Source organism: Silene latifolia, chromosome 5 (genome assembly GCF_048544455.1).
Source record: "Silene latifolia isolate original U9 population chromosome 5, ASM4854445v1, whole genome shotgun sequence".
Classification (NCBI taxonomy): Eukaryota; Viridiplantae; Streptophyta; class Magnoliopsida; order Caryophyllales; family Caryophyllaceae; genus Silene; species Silene latifolia.
This window is the reverse complement of record NC_133530.1, coordinates 54,585,129-54,609,026: the sequence shown is the minus strand read 5'-3', so window position 1 is coordinate 54,609,026 and position 23,898 is coordinate 54,585,129. Positions and strand designations below refer to the sequence as shown.

Below are 23,898 nucleotides of genomic sequence, written 5' to 3'. Positions count from 1 at the left end.
GAATCCGCTCGGATTCTTCAACAGTCAAGAATTTTAGCAATTTCAGCTCAGCCCAAGACGGGCGTCTTCTCAGCAGGACGCTCGGATCCTCTGCAGACGGGCGGATTCTCAGGAATCCGCTCGGATTGGTCATTGTGTACACGGATTCGCCCATCCGTGCACCAACGCATTCCCTTATCATTCTTTCTTTCTTTCTTTCAAATCTTGTGTTCTTCATTGTGGGGGCACTACTAAGGCATGAATAGCCTAGGCAATTGCCATCCCCACACTAAGGTGAAGCACTACACATCAATTAAAATCATTAGTCCCTCCCTCACTTCTCTCTTTTCATGACAATTATTTTGATCAAAGTAAATAAAATCCAAAAATGACAAAAATGCAATATAAAAATTGAAAAGTAAGTTAGGGGGTTAGAAATATTTACAAGTGGTGGTTTAGGGAGGACTCCACCAAACTCTCATTCTTGATGAGATGTCAAGGAGGCATGTTCAAGGTGTTGTTGATGTTGCTCAACACCTTGAAGAAGTAATCAAAAGCTTGTTCATTGTTATGGTAGAGGTCCTCAATAGACCGTGGTTCTTGTTGTTGATCATGATCGATGGCATGCCCAATGTAGGGATTAAAGATCCCTTCAAATTCGTCGTCCCAAAGACCACAAACTTCATTGAGTTGATCATTGAAAATCTCTTGCTTGGATGGAGACAACTCTCCCAATTTCTTTTCTTGGCCAATGAGGCCATCATCTTCTTCCTTGGTTGATTTTGATGAGCCTTGCAAGCTTTCCTTGTCAAAATTCACTTGCTCTTTGAATGGAGCATCTTCAACTTTCTTCCTCCATTGGAGTTCCGATTTCTTCTTCTCATCTTTCCGGCTATAATGATCAATCATGAAACATGGCTCATGCAAACGAGGAGCTCTCATGGTCTTGTCAAGATTAAAAGTTATGCTTTCATCTCCCACTTCTAGAGTGAGCTCTCCATGTTTCACATCAATCACCGCACCCGCGGTGTGTAGGAAAGGTCTTCCTAAGATGATTGGAATGTTGGAATCTTCCTCCATATCAACAATGACAAAGTCCACCGGGATGAAAAACTTCCCAATTCGCACGGGGACATCTTCCCATATCCCTAGCGGTGTCTTCGTCGATCTATCGGCCATTTGAAGAGTGATATTGGTACATTTAAGCTCTCCCATTCCCAACCTTTTACTTACCGAGTACGGCATGACACTCACACTAGCCCCTAGATCACATAAGGCTTTGTTGATCGTTGTGTCGCCAATGGTACACGGTATTGAGAAGCTTCCCGGATCCTTTAACTTTGGAGGTGAACTCCCTTTAAGTATTGCACTACTCACCTTAGTGAAGGCGATAGTCTCAAGTTTCCGGATCGACTTCTTCTTTGTGAGGATATCTTTCATGTACTTTGCATAGGCCGGAACGTGATTGATTAATTCCGTGAAAGGAATTGAGACTTCTAAGTTCTTCACAATCTCCATGAACTTTCCAAGTTGATCATCAAATTTAGGCTTGGCTTGACGACTTGGAAAAGGAAGTCTAATCACAATGGGCTCCTTTTCTTTGGCTTTGTCTTCATTTTTCTTTGAGCTTTCTTCTTTTGATGATTCCCCTTCTTTGGGACCTTGCACCACAACTTCATTCTCACTAGCTCTCACAACTTCATCCTCAACTTGCTTCTTCGGTGCTTCATACCTTGTACCACTTCTCAAGTGAATGGCACTAACCGTTTCATGTCTAGGGGGATTACTTTGTGGTGGTAATTGCCCCTTTTGTCTTTGTGAGCTTGAAGATGCTAGTTGAGTTAATTGTGTTTCCAACATCTTGGTGTGAGCTAGAATGTTGTTGATGGTGGTGTCTTTTGCTTGGCTATCTTTTTGCATTTGGGTGAAAAATTCTTGTTGATTCTTTTGCATTTGGAGGACCGCTTTTTGGACATCAAAACTTTGGTCATTGTGGTGATTGTATGGATTTTGATTTTGGTAACCTTGGTTTTGATTGTAAAAGGGTCTTTGATTTTGATTTCTCATGGGTGGTGGAGTGTATGTTGTTTGAGGGTTTTGAACATTTTGGCTTTTGTATGAGAGATTTGGATGGAACTTGGTGTTTTCATTGTAAAAATTTGAATAAGGGGTACCACTTTTGTAAGCTTGGAAAGCATTAACTTGTTCGGTTGTTCCCCTACACTCACTTGAGTCATGACCCAAGGTTCCACAATTCTCACATATCCCGCTTGGGATTGATGAGGATGCCGTCATGGCATTGACATGATGCTTTGATGATTTTGAGTTTTCCTCAAGTCTAGCCATAGCTTGTTCAAACTTCAAGTTGATTGTGTCAATGTGAGCACTAAGTTGAGCACCCAATTGAGTAACGGTGTCCACTTCATACTTTCCTCCTCTAGTAGCCTTGCGAGGCCTACTATATTGCGAATTATGGACCGCCATTTCCTCAATCTTGTTCCATGTTTGATTGTCATCAACTTCGGTGAACATTCCATTTGATCCCATATTGAGAATGTTCCTTGAATATTCATATAAACCATTCCAAAATTGTTGCACTAAAAACCATTCGCTAAGTCCATGGTGAGGACATGAGCGACAAATACCTTTGAACCGCTCCCAAGCTTCATACAAAGACTCTTCATCCCTTTGCTTAAAACCCGTAATTTGAGCTCTTAGCATATTGGTCTTTTCCTGGGTAGAATTTTTGTAGAAAGCTAGAGCTAGCTTCTTCCAAGAATCTATTCCAAGGGTGGCCTTATCAAGGCCCTTCAACCATTGCTTTGCGGTGCCGATTAACGAAAAAGGAAATAAGACCCATCTTATTTGGTCTTGAGTCACGCCCGTTTGAGAGATAGCTTCACAATAATCACAAAATGTTTCCATATGAGAATGAGGGTCCTCACTAGGCATTCCCCCGAATTGGCTCCTCTCAACTAGTTGGATGAAGGCGGACTTGGCAATAAAGTTTCCGGTAAGATGTTGTGGGGTAGGAGTACCATTTGGTAAATCCTCCTCGGTGGGTATAGAGTGTGACGAGAATTTAGGCATTGTAGGTGGATTTTGTGTGGTATTGTTTAATGGGTTCTCTTCTCCTTCTATTGCGAAAGGATTGACAAACTCACTAGTGGGTTGAACAACTTCACCAACACCTCCCAAATTCCTCCTAACAAGTCTCCTATTATTCGTCAAGGTTCTTTCGATTTCACGGTCAAAAGGTAACAAATCTCTTTGTAACCTTCTAGACATGCAAAATATCAAACAACTCAAAAACAATTAGAACAAACCTTGAGGAGTTTTACTTCCCAAGGTGAAAAAGACACAACTAAAAACAATAAAAGAAATCTTAAATCAATTAAACACCGTCCCCGACAACGGCGCCATTTTTGATCGGAGCCATTTCGTGTTCACAATTAAGCATATGTGGTCGTTGGTCAATGGTCGATACAAAACACAATTTATACTTCACAAACAACTCTACAATTAGTAAAGAGGCAAGTAAAGGTCGGATCCCAAGGGACGGGTATTGAAATGAAGATTCTATTGTAACTAGTGGTGTCTAGGGGTGTCACAAATTGGGTTGATGTAGAAGGTTACTAAACTAAAATAGCAATGAAAATAAACTAACAAGATAAATAAAATAAGGGTGTAAACAATTGATTAAAAGCACTAGGGTGTCATGGGTTCATAGGGGAATCATGGGATATGATCATACAAACATGTTCTCAAATTATAAGCAAGCAATTATTGTTGTGATGGATTGAGTTGGGTTATATCTTACAATCCTAGGAAAGTTTGGGTCCCTGAGCCGAATCTCTTGGATTGTACAACACCTACAAGTCGACTTAATCTTCCCTACTTAACACATGCATGGTCTAACAAGACTCGAGTTGGGTTATGTCTTACAAGTCAAGTTGAAAGGATAGAAGATGATAGTAAATGCAAGGATTCATAGGCTTAGCATTTCATCAAATATAACATGTGCATGTATTAAGATCAAAACAAGCAAGCAAATAAGATATGAAAGCATATTAATTTAAGCATGAATCATTCCCCATGTTGGTTTCCCCTAATCACCCATTAAACCCTAGCTAAGAGACTACTCACTCATTATCATATTGATTATGCTAGAAAGGTTGTCAATCATACTAACATAATGAAACATGATGAATAAATGAAAGTAATTAGCAATAATTAAAAAGGGATTAAGAGATTATACCTACTAATGATTCCAATAATAAAGCAAGAATAATAGAAGTACTTGAATCCTAGATTGAGAGGTTGTCAATCTCCCAATAATAACCCAAATAATCTTCAATTACCCAAAATAAAGTAAGAACAAGAGAGAGATTAAAGAACTAAAGCTTGGATTAAAACTTGATTAATATTTGATTACAATATTGAAGAGAGATTTGATTGATATTAACTACACTAATTATTGATAAGAAGAACATGCTCCTCTAATTAGACTAATGGGGTATTTATAGTGAAAATTAGGGAGGATGCATTAGGGTTAACTAAGGGCTAAACTAGTAATTACACTTTTTAAGTTGAGCAAGGAGCCTCCGGGATTATCCGAGAGAAGGGCTTCTCTTATCGATGCTTGAGGAATGAAAACGTCTTTGTCTTTGCGATCCGTGCGGATGGGAGTCGGGACGGCCGGATCTGGTGAGGATCCGAGCGGATTCTTGGGCAAGACGCTCGGATCGGGAGAGGGGAATCCGAGCGGATTCCTTTGCAGGACGCTCGGATTGGCGAGGACGGACGGATTCTCTACAATCCGTTCGGATTGTAGTTCAAAGAACTTTCCTTCTTCTTTTTCTTCCCTTTTCTTCATGAATTCCTTGGGGATTTCCTTGGGGACTCAAGGATCCTTTTCTCAACAATGCTCTTCTACTATGCTATGTACAAAGGCCTTCTAGTCTTGTCTCTCCTTGATGCTTGGTCATTGAATATGATCAATTTAGCCTTGTTTTGCCATGAAAATGCAAGATTCTTACTCCTTTCCTACCAAGGGATCAAAATCTCAAAGAATATGCTGTTGGGGTTGGTGTCCTTAACAGTTAGTGCAAGGACTTATAAACCTCTAAAAGGATCAAAGGGCATACTTTTGGTATTATTATCAGTTGATCCACGTTTATCAATAACGGTTGGCTTGCTAGATAAGTTTGACGTTATTGTCATACAGATGGCGGTGATCAACTGGTCCCTAAAAGTCACACCTATAGGATACGTTCGAGAGATGTGACGGTATGAAAATACAGTCATGTAGATGCCAAATCTGACTAACCAGTTAGTTCGAGTTATTTGACTAGTAATTAGTCAAAAATATGATGTTGAGATATTATATTTAATACGGATTAAATATCATGGGCTAAGGCGAATTAACCAGTTAATTCGTAAAATTAAATATAAACGATTTATATTTAATTAAATGTATATTGAATATAATTATACAATACTTTTTGCTTTGTCGGACACGTATTAATAATTCAACTAACCCGTATTATTAGTTGATGCCTTAATTTCCGATAACCGATAACAATTTATAATATAAACCCGTCATATACATTTTAGCATTTGGCGAACTCGACCTCGAGCTAAAATTAAGAGGAAGTGGAAGCCCACTTCCCCATGCATGCACTCGGTCCGGCCGAACCAAACAAAAGGAGAGACTCCCTCTCCTTTTGACCTAGACAATTCATTTTACAGAAAACTAGGGTTTTGGAGACAGTCTCTCTCTGAAACCTAGATCTCACATCTCGAAAACCTCACATCAGTTCTCCCAATATTGCAAGGCAATCGGAGAACACCATCTAGCCAAGGGCATATCTCGGACAAGTCTTGGGTGCAACAATTAGGAGGGAATCTCGTTTGATTTACGTCTTTACGCCGTGCATCAAAGGACCCGAGGTTATTTCTTGTTCCTTATCGTTTCTATTGTATTTATGTTTTATGACAATAATCACATGATTAAATTTACGTTATAGTCCTAAATTTAAAGGGTAGTATACGGATATTAACCCACAAGTGGTATCAGAGCGAGGCCACGTAAATTTTTCTATGTGTTTTTCATAAAACCGATTTTGAAACGACTGTTTTGTCTCGAATTCCGTGCCATGTATACACGGCTGATTCGTTTTTGTTCTTGTTGAAACCGTGACATGTTTTACACGGTTTTATCATCTTGTTTTTGATTTGTTTTTATGTATATTGTTGTTTTATACAGAGATTATAACAATATGTCATGTTTTGTCAATTGTCAAATTTGTTTTGATGCATTTTTGATCGAAAATTGCAATTGATTTTGTCTCGAAAAATGTTTCACGAGGGTTTTAATTTTTCCAGAAAGTTTTGAACTCGATCGAACACGTTTTCAATCGATCGAGTGGTTTTTCTGTGTTGTTTTACTCGATCGAGTCCTTGCTGTACTCGATCGACCTGCTTTTAAAACCCTACTGCTCGATCGAGTTGTCCTCGTACTCGATCGAGCGAGCCTTTTGCTTGATATAGGTCCTCGATCGACCTCATGTTTAGTCGATCGAGCACCTCCTGATTGGCAGACCCCTCGATCGAATGGCAGCCTCATTCGATCGATCCCTCCTGTCCCTCGATCGAGCACTCATGTCCCTGGATCGAAGGATTTCGTTTTTGACAGCTTTGAAAATTTGTTTCTTTTGATTTAAATTTTCTTTTGGCTTCAATATGTACTTTATACGGATATAGTATACTCGCTATGATTGTGAAACGGTTCACACACGTACCATTAAGTTATTTTAAAGTGTGTTTAAAGTAACGGATTATATTAGATTAAAATTAAATGATAGAAGCGGTTTTATCACATGAATTTTAATCATTAAAAGGTGGTTTGGATAAATTTAACATAATTACGGAATTATGTCACGAATGAATTTGTTTTTAGTTGATGCATTTTTTATTTATCGTCAATTATGAATGCCGTGAATGCTTTATATTACGTATTTATTTAATTTTTACAATCGGTTGTAACTTAGTGTGGCCTTAGTAGAACGTGTTACCGTAATGATGGAACACGGTCTTGGTTGTATTTTGAGATCTCGTATCTCCGTTTTGGATTTTTCACTTGTAATTACAGTTTTTAATTAGAATGTAATTAGGTTTATATTTTGTAATTTTAATTGTAATTTTTGAGAAGACCAAAGATGGAGACCGGATGCTCACTCCCGCTACTTGGATCAAGATGGAACATCAAGACAAGCTTTTCGGGTCCAACGGTGGATTCCAAAGTTGTATTATGTTTTTTTTACTAGGATAGGCCACACTAGGACTCTTTTATTTACGTATTGCATTCCTTTATTTATTTTTCGTAACGATAATATGCATCATATTCCGCCTAAAAACCAAACCACCTAATTATTGCATGAAAACTGACACATATAGAGGTCACGAGTTAGTTTTCTTTGACATTCGTATGTCACACGATCATGCTAAGCCATCACCTAAATTGATTCATTCACGCAGACGCTAGTTATTCGTTCACTTAAAATGAATTATAATTAAGTTGATGGGATCTTCCTCGTATAAACAAAAATTGAGAACAGTCTTTATAGGTCAAACTCCAATGAGTCCCTTCTTCGTCGGTAGGCATACTATGACCCCTTCTACGTCGGGTAAGTTGGAACCGATTGACCTATTTTATCTCAACACTATGGTCACTCGTACGATCCTGTGACTGTGGTGGACTATAGATAAGATTTACGGAAATCTATCGACCAAGAGTTCTTCCGGAAGAATTAGCTAAACAGTTGGCTTATCAATTTACAGAAATTGAGTCTTGGGATCACTTGTATCATTCTTGAGGGAGATCAATTATGCAAGTGCGAGAGTCTACATGTTTAAAATGAATTTTAAATAGACTTAAATCACCTCGATGAGTTGCTTATTTCGTTTTGTTTTTCTTCCTTTTTCAGTGTAGAACACGAACTTTTAACTGCTAATAACATAATGGCTGGCCGTGAGGACGACCCAATGCCAAGTGTCACATTGGACCGTGAGTCCTGTCTTAGGATCTTCATGAATCAGATGAATCAGTCTACACGACTGAAGAATGATGGATCCAACTTCGCGGACTGGGAGGCGGCATTACGGAATGCTTGCCGCCGACGACGGAAGCTCAAATATCTCTTGGAGCCCATCCCGGCAAACCCAGGTCCCACGGCTAGAGCTGCTGAAATCACCAAGTTTAATGATTTCTGTATGGAAGCGGGTGCGATTAAAAACGTACTCATTTTTGCAATGGAACCCAATTTGCAGAAACGCTTCATAGCTCAAAGTGCAAACAAGATTTTCACTACACTCACTAGGGAATTCTCAAAAGCACCGAGAATCGTGACCTATGAGCTTACCACTCGCTTCTTTGATGCGAGACTCCGAGGGGCCAACCTGTTAGCCCACACATTCTCGGCATGATTGAGAATGTCGAGAAGTCGAGACCTTTGATTGTAAGATCAGCGAGAACATTGTTATTGACCGCATACTTCACTCACTCCACGATGGTTATTCGCAATTTCGAGCGAATTACTATATGAATGATTTGAAGAAAACTCCCCATGAATCGCACTCCTCCTCGTACGGGCCGAGAAGGACATGAAGTTCGGTGGGAGCATGAAACAGGATGTTCTCGTTGTGTCAAACAAGGGCAAGGGTAAGGGCAAAGTTCATCCAGGCCTAGCAGTAGGTAAACCGAAGTTTAAGAAGTCGGGATCGGGTAAGAGTGGGCCTGGTGAGGCAAGTAACTCATCGAGCGCGAAAAAGAGCAAGACCGAAAACATGGAATGCCATCATTGCCACAAGATTGGGCATTGGAGGCGTACATGTCCTGTTTATCATGAGGACATAAAAGCGGTCGCGTTAAACCCGTTGGGTATGTCTTCTCCTTCTACTTTTATTCATATGATTGAGATTAACCACGCAAGTTACGGAACTTGGGTACTTGATACTGGTTGTGGTTCTCATCTGTGTAATCATGTGCAGGGCCTCCGAAATCTCAAGCCTCTCGTAAAGGGTGAGGTTGACCTGCGTGTTGGGAATGGAGCAAGAGTGGCTGCCATCTCAAAGGGAACATATGTGATCCAGCTTCCTAGCGGATTTGAGTTATCATTATATGATTGCTATTATGTACCCAGTCTTTTGAAAAACATTATTTCAGTTTCTGCACTTGACAAACTTGGTTTTTCATTTGTAATTGAGAATAATACTTGCATTTTCTCTTTACACAATATGATTTATGGCAAGGCAGTCTCCATGAATGGAATTTATGTTTTAGATCAGACCACCGAAATATTACACGTAATGAATAAAAAGTTAAAGGTTGGTGACAAAGATCAAGCGTATCTATGGCACTGCCGTATGGGACACATTAATGAGAAACGCGTAAAACAGCTCATCAAGTATGGAGCTATCTCGGCCTTTGATTTTCAATCATATGGCACGTGTGAATCATGTCTCATCGGTAAGATGACTCGGATTTCCTTCAAAGGTGTTGGAATTCGCGCTGCTGACCTATTAGGGCTCATACACAGGGATGTATGTGGTCCTATGTCAATCACCGCACGAGAAGGCTATAGGTATTTCATCACTTTCACGGACGATTTGAGTAGATATGGCTATGTCTACTTAATGAAGCACAAAAGTGAATCCTTTGAGAAATTCAAGGAATACCAAAATAGGGTGCAGAACCTATTAGGTAGGAAGATTAAAACACTGCGTTCGGATCGTGGTGGCGAGTATCTTTCTCACGAGTTTGATCAACACCTAAAGGACTGTGGGATTGCCTTACAGTTAACTCCACCTGGAACACCTCAATTGAATGGTGTGTCCGAACGGAGAAATCGAACTTTACTTGATATGGTTCGATCCATGATGAGTCACACGGTTTTACCTGATTCATTATGGGGTTATGCTCTATTGTCAGCCGCTCTAATACTTAACCGAAGTCCGTCTAAAGCTCTTGACAAGACTCCATATGAACTATGGAAGGGAACGGTCCCTAACTTGTCCTTTATACGGGTTTGGGGCTGCGAGGCTTATGTCAAGTGGAGACCTGAAGATAAGCTCGGCCCGCGATCGGTCAAGACATACTTTATAGGTTATCCTAAAGGAACACTTGGTCATTACTTCTATTCGCCAACCGAACAACGTGTTTTTGTTGCGGCTAGTGCGACATTCTTAGAGAAGGAATTTCTCGAGAATGCAAAGAGTGATAGAACCTTCGACCTGTCGGAGATTCCAGAACCAAACACCGAGCAATCATTGGAGGAACCGATTCCTTCAATCCCGGCTGCGGTGAATATTCCTGAGGAACCTAAGAGGTCGGGAAGAGTCTCTATTCCTCCGGACAGATACATCGGTATGGTCGAGGAACATGACATAGATGACGTTCTACTCTTAACGAGTAGTGAACCCGCAACCTATAAAGGTGCCATGACTAGTTCTGACTCAAAGCTATGGCTTGAGGCCATGCAATCCGAGATGGACTCCATGTATGAGAACAACGTGTGGGACCTTGTTGACTTACCTGCTAAGGTTCGTCCCCTTCAATGCAAATGGCTTTACAAGATAAAGCATTCTGTGGAAGGTCAACAAGATATCTACAAAGCACGACTAGTTGCTAAAGGTTTCACCCAAGTGCCAGGTTGGCACTACGATGAGATTTTTGCACCCGTAGTCATGCTGCGTTCCATTCGGATTATCTTAGCGATCGCCGCTTTTCATGACCATGAAATTTGGCAAATGGATGTGAAAACCGCCTTCTTAAACGGCTTTTTGGAGGAAGAGTTGTACATGGTACAACCCGAAGGTTTCATCGATCCTTTACATCCTAAGAAAGTGTGCAAACTTAAGCGTTCCATTTATGGACTTAAGCAAGCATCTCGGAGTTGGAATCATCGCTTCGACCAAGTGATTAAAGACAATGGATTTACTCGATCGGTCGAGGAACCATGTTTATATATCAAGTCGAGTGGGAGCAAGATTGTCTTCCTAATATTGTATGTTGATGACATACTCCTGATTGGGAATGACATACCTCTCTTAACTTCGGTGAAAGTATGGTTGAAGAACCATTTCCAGATGAAAGATTTGGGAGAGGCACAAAGAATTCTAGGCATCCGTATCTATCGAGATAGATCACGACGGATGCTATCTCTCAGTCAGGAGTCTTACATAGACAAAGTCCTAGAGATTCAAAGATGACTAACTCCAAGAAGGGGTTTCTTCCCATGGCTCCGGGGTGCATTTGAGCCAGTCTCGGCACCGAGACACCGGAAGAGAAAGAGCGCATGACACGGATTCCTTATGCTTCGGCAATAGGATCAATCATGTATGCCATGATATGCACACGTCCGGACGTGGCATATGCATTGAGTATGACAAGTCGATTCCAACAGCATCCAGGTGAATCACATTGGATGGCTGTCAAGAACAATCTTAAGTACCTACAGAGGACTAAAGATTGGGCATTGACTCATGGATCGAGATGACTCGAAATCTCAGTCTGGATTCGTTTTTACTCTTAATGGCGCTGCAGTCAGCTGGAAGAGTTCAAAACAAACTGTTACAAAGAGATTCTACGACCGAGTCCGAGTACTATGCCGCGTCTGAAGCTACAAAGGAAGCGATATGGATGCGTCAATTCTTACATGGGCTCTCTGTAGTGCCTAGTTCGAATGACCCGATCACCATCTATTGCGACAATAGTGGTGCCATCTTCCAAGCTAAGGAGCCAAAGTCTAGCAACAAGTCTAGACATGTACAACGGAAAGCTCATCTAATCCGGGATTACGTGGAGCAAAAGGAAGTAGTGATAGAAAAGATTGCTACAGATGATAACATAGCAGATCCTCTCACTAAAGCATTACGACAAGATAAGCATGAAGGGCACGTTAATTCCATGGGAATTAAACGTGTTCCTAAGTTGTAGTACTCTTTTATGGATCAGATTCATTCTCTCTTGTACTCTATACGACATCATCGTTTTGATATTTTATATATATATTTTGTTTGTCATGTGGATTTGTACGACAAATTTTGAACACCACAAAGTGAATCTGAACGAACATTATATCTTTTCAGTCCTTGATTGCCCACATGAGCTGATAACTCGGCAATTATTTTGTGACGTTGGTTGATGGTGGGTTCAACGAGCCATAAGTCAACCGGTTGACTGACCAATCACAGAGGCGATTTATACGGATATTTCGTAGGACACACTTGTGACATCGACGTGGAGTCCTAAATGTTTTATAACATTCGTTGCCCGGTCGTGGATAGGACTTCCATGGTGATCCTAAGAGTCGATTCTTTTGACTATCGACAGTCTCTTGAGACTACGGCAGATTTTGGGTGACTTTGGTTTCTTTCTCACGGTCATCCGTAACAGGGGCCAAGTAGATTTTTTCCGGTCATTTCATGTCGTGCTTAGATCGGAAGGAGTCGAGTTGAAGGAAATATTCAGCCTTTATCGTGTACTCGATATTTCTCGGGGCCACTCGAGGAGTCAGAATCGAAATGCATGGCCATGCTCGGATACGGATTCGTTTTATCGGTTAAGTTACTCTCTAGTCGGGGAAACCACTCTAGATACAGATCGATTGTAAAATACGACCTTTGTGGATCCAGATCTGCAAATTGTTTTACATTGAGTGGGAGAAATTTTTAAATGAATATGAGAATCGGTTATCGCACATACACTTGTACGGACAAGTGGGAGTTTGTTGGAGCTTGTGTCCTCCGGTTAGTGCGGATAACGTCATTGCACATACACTTGTACGGACAAGTGGGAGCTTGTTGGGGTTAGTGTCCTTAACGGTTAGTGCAAGGACTTATAAACCTCTAAAAGGATCAAAGGGCATACTTTTGGTATTATTATCAGTTGATCCACGTTTATCAATAACGGTTGGCTTGCTAGATAAGTTTGACGTTATTGTCATACAGATGGCGGTGATCAACTGGTCCCTAAAAGTCACACCTATAGGATACGTTCGAGAGATGTGACGGTATGAAAATACAGTCATGTAGATGCCAAATCTGACTAACCAGTTAGTCCGAGTTATTTGACTAGTAATTAGTCAAAAATATGATGTTGAGATATTATATTTAATACGGATTAAATATCATGGGCTAAGGCGAATTAACCAGTTAATTCGTAAAATTAAATATAAACGATTTATATTTAATTAAATGTATATTGAATATAATTATACAATACTGCTTTGTCGGACACGTATTAATAATTCAGCTAACCCGTATTATTAGCTGATGCCTTAATTTCCGATAACCGATAACAGTTTATAATATAAACCCGTCATATACATTTTAGCATTTGGCGAACTGGACCTCGAGCTAAAATTAAGAGGAAGTGGAAGCCCACTTCCCCATGCATGCACTCGGTCCGGCCGAACCAAACAAAAGGAGAGACTCCCTCTCCTTTTGACCTAGACAATTCATTTTACAGAAAACTAGGGTTTTGGAGACAGTCTCTCTCTGAAACCTAGATCTCACATCTCGAAAACCTCACATCAGTTCTCCCAATATTGCAAGGCAATCGGAGAACACCATCTAGCCAAGGGCATATCTCGGACAAGTCTTGGGTGCAACAATTAGGAGGGAATCTCGTTTGATTTCTGTTCTTTACGCCGTGCATCAAAGGACCCGAGGTTATTTCTTGTTCCTTATCGTTTCTATTGTATTTATGTTTTATGACAATAATCACATGATTAAATTTACGTTATAGTCCTAAATTTAAAGGGTAGTATACGGATATTAACCCACATATGCAAAACAAAGAACTAAAGATAAGAAATGACCCAAATAGGCACTAAAAAGCATGGAAACAATGGTAATTCGGGGGCTAAATATACGCCAATTATGGTCGCATCAATGACATTTCTAATAATAAATACAAGTAAGACGTTAATTAAATAATAAATTAATAGTTCGAGTCGGGAGTTGGGTTTGGCTAATATTTGTGCTTTGGGCTTAGTTGGTAATCGAGTGTTGGACTGTGTGGTATTATTATATGGGCCGAATTTATTAAATTGGTATTAGTGTAATCGGGATTTATATCGGGAATTAATAATAATATAACAAGGAAATAATAATATATAAAGGTAATTATAATTATAATAATAATAATAAAGTTATGGCAATAATAAATTAGTAAATATTATATGAGGAAATCATAGTTATGGTAGGATTAATAGTATATGATAAATAATAATGATATAATAATAATGACAATTCCTATACTAATTAGAATAAGGAAAGTTACATAGTTTCCTAATTGGCCTCGTATTCTCTAAATCTTACACTATAAATACCACCTTAAATCTGAGAAATAATTCACAAATTAAAAGAAGGAGCTTTAGGAGATAGAAGAGGAAGGAATTAACATAAATCAATTAATCAACTAGAGGTAATTATTCATCTTAAATCGGTTTATATTCTTTTCATGCAAGCATCTTTAGATCGATAGTATGACTTATATAGACCACCATAGGACTATGGAATTGGACCTATAGCAACCTTGGACTGCAAAGTTTCTGACCTGACCATTGTTGACCGTCGTTGACCTTGTTACGGTGGCTTTTGGGGCGGTTGAAAGACGGCTGGTCAGAAGGGATTTTGGGTTAGGTTTCGTGGGTTTGGGGTGGTTATTTAACCCACTAATTGGACACGGCCTGACCTGGTGTTTCGGTGGTTGGTATTGTCGACAGGGGGCGGTTGTATTGGTGGTGTTGGGGTGGTCAGGGATGGTGGTTTGTGCGGTGGTGACGGAAAATAGGGGATAACCCGTGTTCTGGGTAGAAGGTTTTCGAGGGGGTTTTGGTGGTTGTAGGAGGTCTGGGTTGGGGTGGTTTCTGGTGGCTTTTGTCGAGGGTGGTCTGGTGAGTTGGGTAGTGGTTGTAGGTGGCGGTATAAGTGGTGTTAGGGGGTGTTTTGGGACGGGTTTTGTGGGTGTGTCAGAGGGGTTTGGTTGGTGTCGGGTGGTTTAAGGGCGTGGGTTATAGGTTGCTGGTGGTGGTTTGATGGGTGGTGAGTGGGTGTTGGGTTAGTCCGTGGTGTAGGTAGAAGGTAGCTAGGTCGGGTGGTGGTTGTGGTGGCTTGTGGTGTCGGGTTTGGTGGGTTTTAAGAGGGGTGTTGGTCACGGTTTATAAACCGTGTTAGGGTGGTGTGTGTTTGTTTTGTGACGGGTTTTAATTATTTAATTAGCCCGGGTGAGTCGGGTTCGTAGTTAAATCGGGTTTTTAGTTATCATAAACCTTTAGTAATTATAATAAATAATTAATTTTAATAATTAAATAAAAGGAATAAATAAATAAATAAATAAGTAAATGAATAATTGAATTAAATTGAATTATAATATTTTGATTAGGTGACGGTTGTGAAGAATTATAATGGGATCGGATTTGCTTTATTTATTTGGATTGCGTAATTGGAGTGTTTGCTTGCCAGGTAGGGATAATCCTACTCAACTCGACTTTTAATTATCTATGTTTGGTATGGTGGATTACTTACGTTAAAGTGAATTGATCGTATGTGAATTGTGTTGGTTGATATAATCGTAATTGTTGGAAGGGAGATTCATATTGTATATGTTGGTTGATAATATCGTAATGGTTGGAAGGGTGATTTATGTTGATTTGTGTCGGTTATATTGATGAGGTGAATTGAATTGTTATCGTTGATTGGAATGTGGTTATTATAAAAAGTTGTGCGACAGTCAGTTGTACGTTGTTGAGGGAGTTTGTACACTGGGGTGATGGTAATATGCACGTTGTGAGGGAGGGGTACTATTACATTTTGCGGTACGTTGTTAAGGGAGGGGTACCAAAGTAATGTGAGCACGTTGTCAAGGGAGTTGTGCTAAGTAACGGAAAGGAGCACGTTGTCAGGGGGTTGTGCAATGAAAGTGAATTGAATTGGATTGATAATTGTATGTTCTTGTTGTTTAGTTTTATTCCTACTCAACCTCGCGGTTGATTTGACTGTATTCGTGAACACCTGCGGTGAACCGTTTTATGGGGAGCAGATTTGACAGGTACCAAAGATTAGCTGACTTGGGAGCATTGGGATGAGAGCCAAACTTGGAACCTTAGAAGAAGTCTAGATCACATATATAGTTATATCACTTATTTATTTTCCGCTGCGAATTGTATTTATTTTTATATAAAGTTTTAGTTGATTAGAATTGTAATACTTATGTAAACATTAAAGTTTTTATATAAAGTACTTTGGTGAGTTGATCTTTGTTATTCACTACCTCGGGAAACCGAGATGGTAACAGTCCTATTTATTTGGGAATGTCTAGCTAAAGGCTCCTAAATAAATGGGGGTGTTACAAAGTGGTATCAGAGCAAAACGATCCTCAGGCCTAACCAATGAACAATAATGAACATAGGATGTGTCTAATAAAATGAACCCGGGTAGAAACTGTTAGGAGCCCACTTAAGGCTTGGGATGAGTAGGGCCTCTCACACCAAACTTCCGGCTCTTTCAGTTTTGAACCGGTAACCCTGAGAGAATATTTGAGAGTGTGGGGTAATCTAAAATGAAAAATAAAAAAAAAACGTTTGTTTGCCTTAAGAGTTTTGTTTGCCTTGTTTGAATATTGTTTCACTGATTAATGCGGATACGGGGCCGTAACCTTGCCTTTAAGGAGAGGGAATGTGATATAGTTTTAAGCATTTATATATACATGTGATTATGAGATAAATATGTTGGCATGTGTGATTAACATGTGAAGTATTAAGGGAATTGTGTGAAATTGTGAAGAACGTAATTTTAGTTGATTTCCCGGAATTTTACCATTGATTGTTTTGGCTGCCATTTACTACCTGTTTAAAATTCTCGTATGCAAATTTTATGCGTAATAGCTTTATGAGTTAGCTTTCATATTCCACTAGTCTCATGTTCAAATAATATACGGTTTAGGAGAAATAAATATTTTAGTGAACAGTAGTCGAAATATTCATGTACAGTGATGTTTTCGCGCCATGTTTTTGTAAAATTTGCCATTTAAAAACTACGTAATTATTTGTTATAATTCCAACGCCACTATTTAATAGACTCATGTATGTTTCTAAATTGGTAAGACACGTTTTAAGAAAATATTTTGACAATTTATGGTGATTTTTATAAGTTGACCTAAGTTTCTGACAAGTTGCTGTAAAATTTCTGTTTCGACCAAGTAGCTTGTAAAATGCATTATAAATTGACCCTTTGAATTTTTGACTTGATTCTTTTTCTCATGGTTCATTTACTTTCTCTATTTTGATTTTGTCAACTATGTGGAGTAGAATAATATGTCTAGTGATATGCGGAACGTGTTGCCCTAAGCCAATCATGCCTCTATGTTTAAGTTAGATGATGTTGATAGAAATTAAAATGAATGATAGAAATTAAAATGAACGAATAATAAATCAATGGTGAAGGAAGAGTGGGTAGTACCTCATTAGATTAAGTGACCGTCATACCAAACCAGTAGTTGGCATATTTATAGCATCTCCATGCATACCAAGCATGCATCTAATACCCATATGCATTCCATATAGCACAACACTAGCATATGAATTCCGTAACTTAACTTGATTCCCTTATATTTCTTAGGATGGATCCTTTTTCGCACCCAGAGAACCTATTCATGTACCCAAACTCAGATTTGAACGAGCATTAGAAAGCCTTGGAATCTCAAATGGATGTTTATGGAGCTCTAGTGGATTCAAAGTACCTAACTGACACTCATCTTAGAGCCTACACTTTGGTTACCACTTTACCTTTCTCTGGACCTTTAGGGAAAGTAAGAGAAGATTACATGACTGAGTATGATAACTACAAGATGCATGAGAATCATAGTCATTATTATGGACCTATCTATCCTCCACATCTCACCTATGATGTCGTTTTATACAGATTAAGATACCTAGTATATGTATGTTGGGCTAATAACCATAGCATCAACCTTGGACCTGAACAATTTGAGCATACCAATGGGAGTAGTGATGAGGAAGGAGAGTCATGTATGTTCCTTGGAGAAAAGGAGAGTGAAGCTTGTGAGGTGATAGAGATTAGCGACGATGATGAGGAGGAGGAGGAAGAGGTAAATATTATGTGGACTGGACCTTATGATGATGATAATGATAGACTTCAACTTCGACAGCAGAGAGCCTCAGACTATGAGATGGAAGATGATGTGATTTTTGTTGAACAAAAGTATACACCTGATCCTAAATCTAGGAAGCACAAATGGGCTCGTCTTGGGAATAGACTTAGGAGGGTCATCTGAATTAAGAAAAGTAACTAAAACATTTATGCTTAGCTTTTGTGATAGTTTATTACTTATTTTGGTAATGTATTCACCAAGAGTTTAAACAAAGTTAGTTTAAGTTGTGGTTTTGCTACTCGGAAATAAATCAAATATTTTTGTATCCAGTTAACCATTAATTAGTGTTGGAAATAAAAGTTGTTTTATATTACAATGTGTGTTTCATGTTTTATATTATAATAATGATTTGGTTGTTCCATTTGTTTGATATTCCGAACTTCGAGGACGAAGTTAATTTTTAGGGGGAAGGAATGTAATACTACGAATGTTATGAATTGTTGTTGTGATACCTTGTGATGCGATTGGTATGGATGATAATCGTAAATGGATGATGGTGTTGAAAGATGCTTAGTTGTAGGAATATTTATAAGTGATGTGGTGGTAGTTGTGGGCGAACTTCGGGACGAAGTTCATTTTAAGGGGGGAAGACTGTAATACTCCGTATTTTAATAATAATTTCTAAGGATAATTTATGTAATTTAATGAGTGATTAATGACATTTCTAATAATAAATACAAGTAAGACGTTAATTAAATAATAAATTAATAGTTCGAGTCGGGAGTTGGGTTTGGCTAATATTTGTGCTTTGGGCTTAGTTGGTAATCGAGTGTTGGACTGTGTGGTATTATTATATGGGCCGAATTTATTAAATTGGTATTAGTGTAATCGGGATTTATATCGGGAATTAATAATAATATAACAAGGAAATAATAATATATAAAGGTAATTATAATAATAATAATAATAATAATAATAATAATAATAATAATAATAATAATAATAATAATAATAATAATAATAATAATAATAATAATAATAATAATAATAATAATAATAATAATAATAATAATAATAATAATAATAATAATAATAATAATAATAATAATAATAATAATAATAATAATAATAATAATAATAATAATAATAATAATAATAATAATAATAATAATAATAAGAAGAAGAAGAATAATAATAATAATAAAGTTATGGCAATAATAAATTAGTAAATATTATATGAGGAAATCATAGTTATGGTAGGATTAATAGTATATGATAAATAATAATGATATAATTATAATGACAATTCCTATACTAATTAGAATAAGGAAAATTACATAGTTTCCTAATTGGCCTCGTATTCTCTAAATCTTACACTATAAATACCACCTTAAATCTGAGAAATAATTCACAAATTAAAAGAAGGAGCTTTAGGAGACGGAAGAGGAAGGAATTAACATAAATCAATTAATCAACTCGAGGTAATTATTCATCTTAAATCGGTTTATATTCTTTTCATGCAAGCATCTTTAGATCGATAGTATGACTTATATAGACCACCATAGGACTATGGAATTGGACCTATAGCAACCTTGGACTGCAAAGTTTCTGACCTGACCATTGTTGACCGTCGTTGACCTTGTTACGGTGGCTTTTGGGGCGGTTGAAAGACTACCGGTCGTCGGAGGGATTTTGGGTTAGGTTTCGTGGGTTTGGGGTGGTTATTTAACCCACTAATTGGACACGGCCTGACCTGGGTTTGGGTGGTTGGTATTGTCGACGGGGGGCGGTTGTACTGGTGGTGTTGGGGTGGTCGGGGATGGTGGTTTGTGCGGTGGTGACGGAAAACGAGGGGATAACCCGTGTTCTGGCGGAGGTTTTCGAGGGGGTTTGGTGGTTGTAGGAGGTCCGGTTGGGGTGTTTTCTGGTGGCTTTTGTCGAGGGTGGTCTGGTGAGTTGGGTAGTGGTTGTAGGTGGCGGCATAAGTGGTGTTAGGGGGTGTTTTGGGACGGGTTTTGTGGGTGTGTCAGAGGGGTTTGGTTGGTGTCGGGTGGTTTAAGGGCGTGGGTTATAGGTTGCTGGTGGTGGTTTGATGGGTGGTGAGTGGGTGTTGGGTTAGTCCGTGGTGTAGGGAGAAGGTAGGTAGGTCGGGTGGTGGTTGTGGTGGCTTGTGGTGTCGGGTTTGGTGGGTTTTAAGAGGGGTGTTGGTCACGGTTTATAAACCGTGTTAGGGTGGTGTGTGTTTGTTTTGTGACGGGTTTTAATTATTTAATTAGCTCGGGTGAGTCGGGTTCGTAGTTAAATCGGGTTTTTAGTTATCATAAACCTTTAATAATTATAATAATTAATTAATTTTAATAATTAAATAAAAGGAATAAATAAATAAATAAATAAGTAAATGAATAATTGAATTATAATATTTTGATTAGGTGACGGTTGTGAAGAATTATAATCGGATCGGATTTGCTTTATTTATTTGGATTGCGTAATTAGAGTGCTTACTTGCCAGGTAGGGATAATCCTACTCAACTCGACTTTTAGTTATCTATGTTTGGTATGGTGGATTACTTACGTTAAAGTGAATTGATCGTATGTGAATTGTGTTGGTTGATATAATCGTAATTGTTGGAAGGGAGATTCATATTGTATATGTTGGTTGATAATATCGTAATGGTTGGAAGGGTGATTTATGTTGATTTGTGTCGGTTATATTGATGAGGTGAATTGAATTGTTATCGTTGATTGGAATGTGGTTATTATAAAAAGTTGTGCGACAGTCAGTTGTACGTTGTTGAGGGAGTTTGTACACTAGGGTGATGGTAATATGTACGTTGTGAGGGAGGGGTACTATTACATTTTGTGGTACGTTGTTAAGGGAGGGGTACCAAAGTAATGTGAGCACGTTGTCAAGGGAGTTGTGCTAAGTAAAGGAAAAGAGCACGTTGTCAGGGGGTTGTGCAATGAAAGTGAATTGAATTGGATTGATAATTGTATGTTCTTGTTGTTTAGTTTTATTCCTACTCAACCTCGCGGTTGACTGTGTATTCGTGAACACCTGCGGTGAACCGTTTTATGGGGAGCAGATTTGACAGGTACCAAAGATTAGCTGACTTGGGAGCATTGGGATGAGAGCCAAACTTGGAACCTTAGAAGAAGTCTAGATCACATATATAGTTATATCACTTATTTATTTTCCGCTGCGAGTTGTATTTATTTTTATATAAAGTTTTAGTTGATTATAATTGTAATACTTATGTAAACATTAAAGTTTTTATTTAAAGTACTTTGGTGAGTTGGACTTTGTTATTCACTACCTCGGGAAACCGAGATGGTAACAGTCCTATTTATTTGAGAATGTCTAGCTAAAGGCTCCTAAATAAATGGGGGTGTTATATTCATGGCATTATTTTTGACATTCGGGATTTGGGTTGACTCGGGTTGACTCGAGTTGCGGGTTTCTGAGTCGGTTTTGGGTCCGAAGACGGTTTTAACTCTAAATAGTGTTATTTTAATACAAATGAAGTTAGAAAACTTTTGAAATCATTTTTCATATTCGAGTAGTGCATTAAACCGTCTCATGTATAGCCAATCCACGCACGCATATCAAAAACACGTTATAGTCCGATCATCATCGGGTGGTTTTTGGGAGGTGCAGATACTGGGTATCTACAACATTGCATAAGGCAAGCATACAAATGGCAGACAAATAACTCAGAGCTAATGTTTAATGCATACAAATCCCAAGCTATCCACATCTTTAACAAAGCAATGACCAAATTGTACAAATAAAAAAAATTCAAAGGCACGGGTAATAGAAAACGTAGCTCAAGTCTCAAGTCACCATACTAAAGACAAATGCCAAATACCTTTCGATCTTGCAAGACAAATTAGTCGGATTCTCGCGGATTCACTCATGCACTCATAAGTATGTAAGGGTGAGTTATATGTGAAGATATAAAGAAGTAGAAATACTCACTCAACTTATGAAACATGCATGCAATCTAATGTGATAGAGATTTCTCCAACTAATAGGCAATCACAATATGTAGATAAAGTACATGTATCAAGGACAATAAGGGTGGCAAATGGGTTAAAGGGATAAAAATGATTTGTGCCAAAGCACGTTATGGATATGTGGAGCTAAGACGGTAGTCGCAGCGCTAAACCAAAACCAAAACCAAATTATGATAACAAATGAACCCATCTTAGAGAAATAATCTTAACTTTACAACATATAAGAGCGAATGAAGGACTCTCCAAATATGCATTAGACTCTAACGACCATCCTTTTTTTATCCTTGCAAATAAATGAAGCAATCAATTTCTTTTCTTTTCTTTTCTTCTTTTTTTTCAATTTCTCAACTTTTTTCGAATTCTTTTTCTTTTTCTTTTCCTTTTCTTTTGCTTCATATTTTTCTTTTTCCAACACAAGGATACAACACACTTGCTAATAAAGTACTTTGCCATACCCATATGAATAATAAGTCCCAACCCAACCATAATAACAAAATAAACATGATAAACAAGCAACTGCGACTGTCCCGATAAGGTAGGCAAATTCTTGGATCGTAGCTTCATAGGATGTAATTTAAAGTTGGCTACAAGGGTTCAAAGGGGCTAAACAAAAGGTAATCTAAGGCTTATTTAAACGGTAAGAACCGTCTATCCACATGCACTTAGTCAAATGAAAGCAATAAAAGTATCAAGAAATCAATGTCACACTTATGCATTTGATATTACACATTCCGCAAGGAGAAACCACACTCAAGCCTAAATAACAAATGAGACAAGTTTATTGATGTTCCTGGCCTAGGAAGCTCTATAGACCTCAGAATTTAAGTAGTTTATCAACATAATTGTGTCAAATATAATAAGCATAAGGCATTTCAATACGGTTAAGACTTGAATTATGAGCTTTGTTTTCATAAATAACGGGTCAAAACGAAGTACATGAACAACTATATTGGGATTCAAATGCAAAAACAATGCAATTTAACATCATTGTTATTTAATTCACCAAGACTCGACCTAAAACAAAGTAAAAACATGTTTTTGTATTTCTAAATTTTTAAATTTTTATGGATTTTTTATATAAATGCACACAACATAATTAAACTCCTCCCCCAAACCTAAATGTCACAGTGTCCTCATTGTGACGCCTACAACATAGCACTCACAAAAAAAATTTCCAGCAACCTAAAGGACACATCTAACAAAAGGAATGGGAAATAAATAGATAATACAAGAAAAGTAGATACAAGGGAAGAGAATACCAGGTAAGAGCGTATGAGTTCCTCCAAACCAGCTGCAAAAATAGGGGAGAAAAGACCAACCGCGCTATTCCACATTATCTGGCTACGAATTAAACCCAAAAAGCTTGGGTACTCCATCGAGCCTAGCTGCACTCGATCGAGTACTTATCTGGCGATCAAATTCCTGCATTTAAAACAAACGCCCATACAAATCACAATAAATATAACTTAAAGCACGCCATAGTAAATCAAAAAGTAGTGCGTGTGCTACACACAAACATAAGTAGCACCAATAAATAGTCCAAGCAAAGAAAATAAACGATGAATAAAGTCCAGGCTCATCAAACTCAAAATCTAATATAAAATACGAGCAAGTAGTTCATCGCTTTGCAAGACATCATCATTTGGATGGATATGGGGTGCTTCATGCGTCATAGGGGCTTGATTCATCTCATAAGTTTTGACGGGCTCCTCTTTGAATATCTCTGC

The 23,898-nt window shown here is 38.4% G+C and overlaps 1 non-coding gene across 1 annotated transcript; it reads left to right on the top strand.

The window, feature by feature from the left end:
* Window positions 1-2,593: 2,593 nt before the first annotated feature.
* On the top strand, window positions 2,594-2,700 carry LOC141658031 (small nucleolar RNA R71). Its single transcript, XR_012548942.1, has one exon. It is a non-coding gene; the product is annotated as a small nucleolar RNA R71 (small nucleolar RNA).
* The last annotated feature ends 21,198 nt before the right edge of the window (window positions 2,701-23,898 follow it).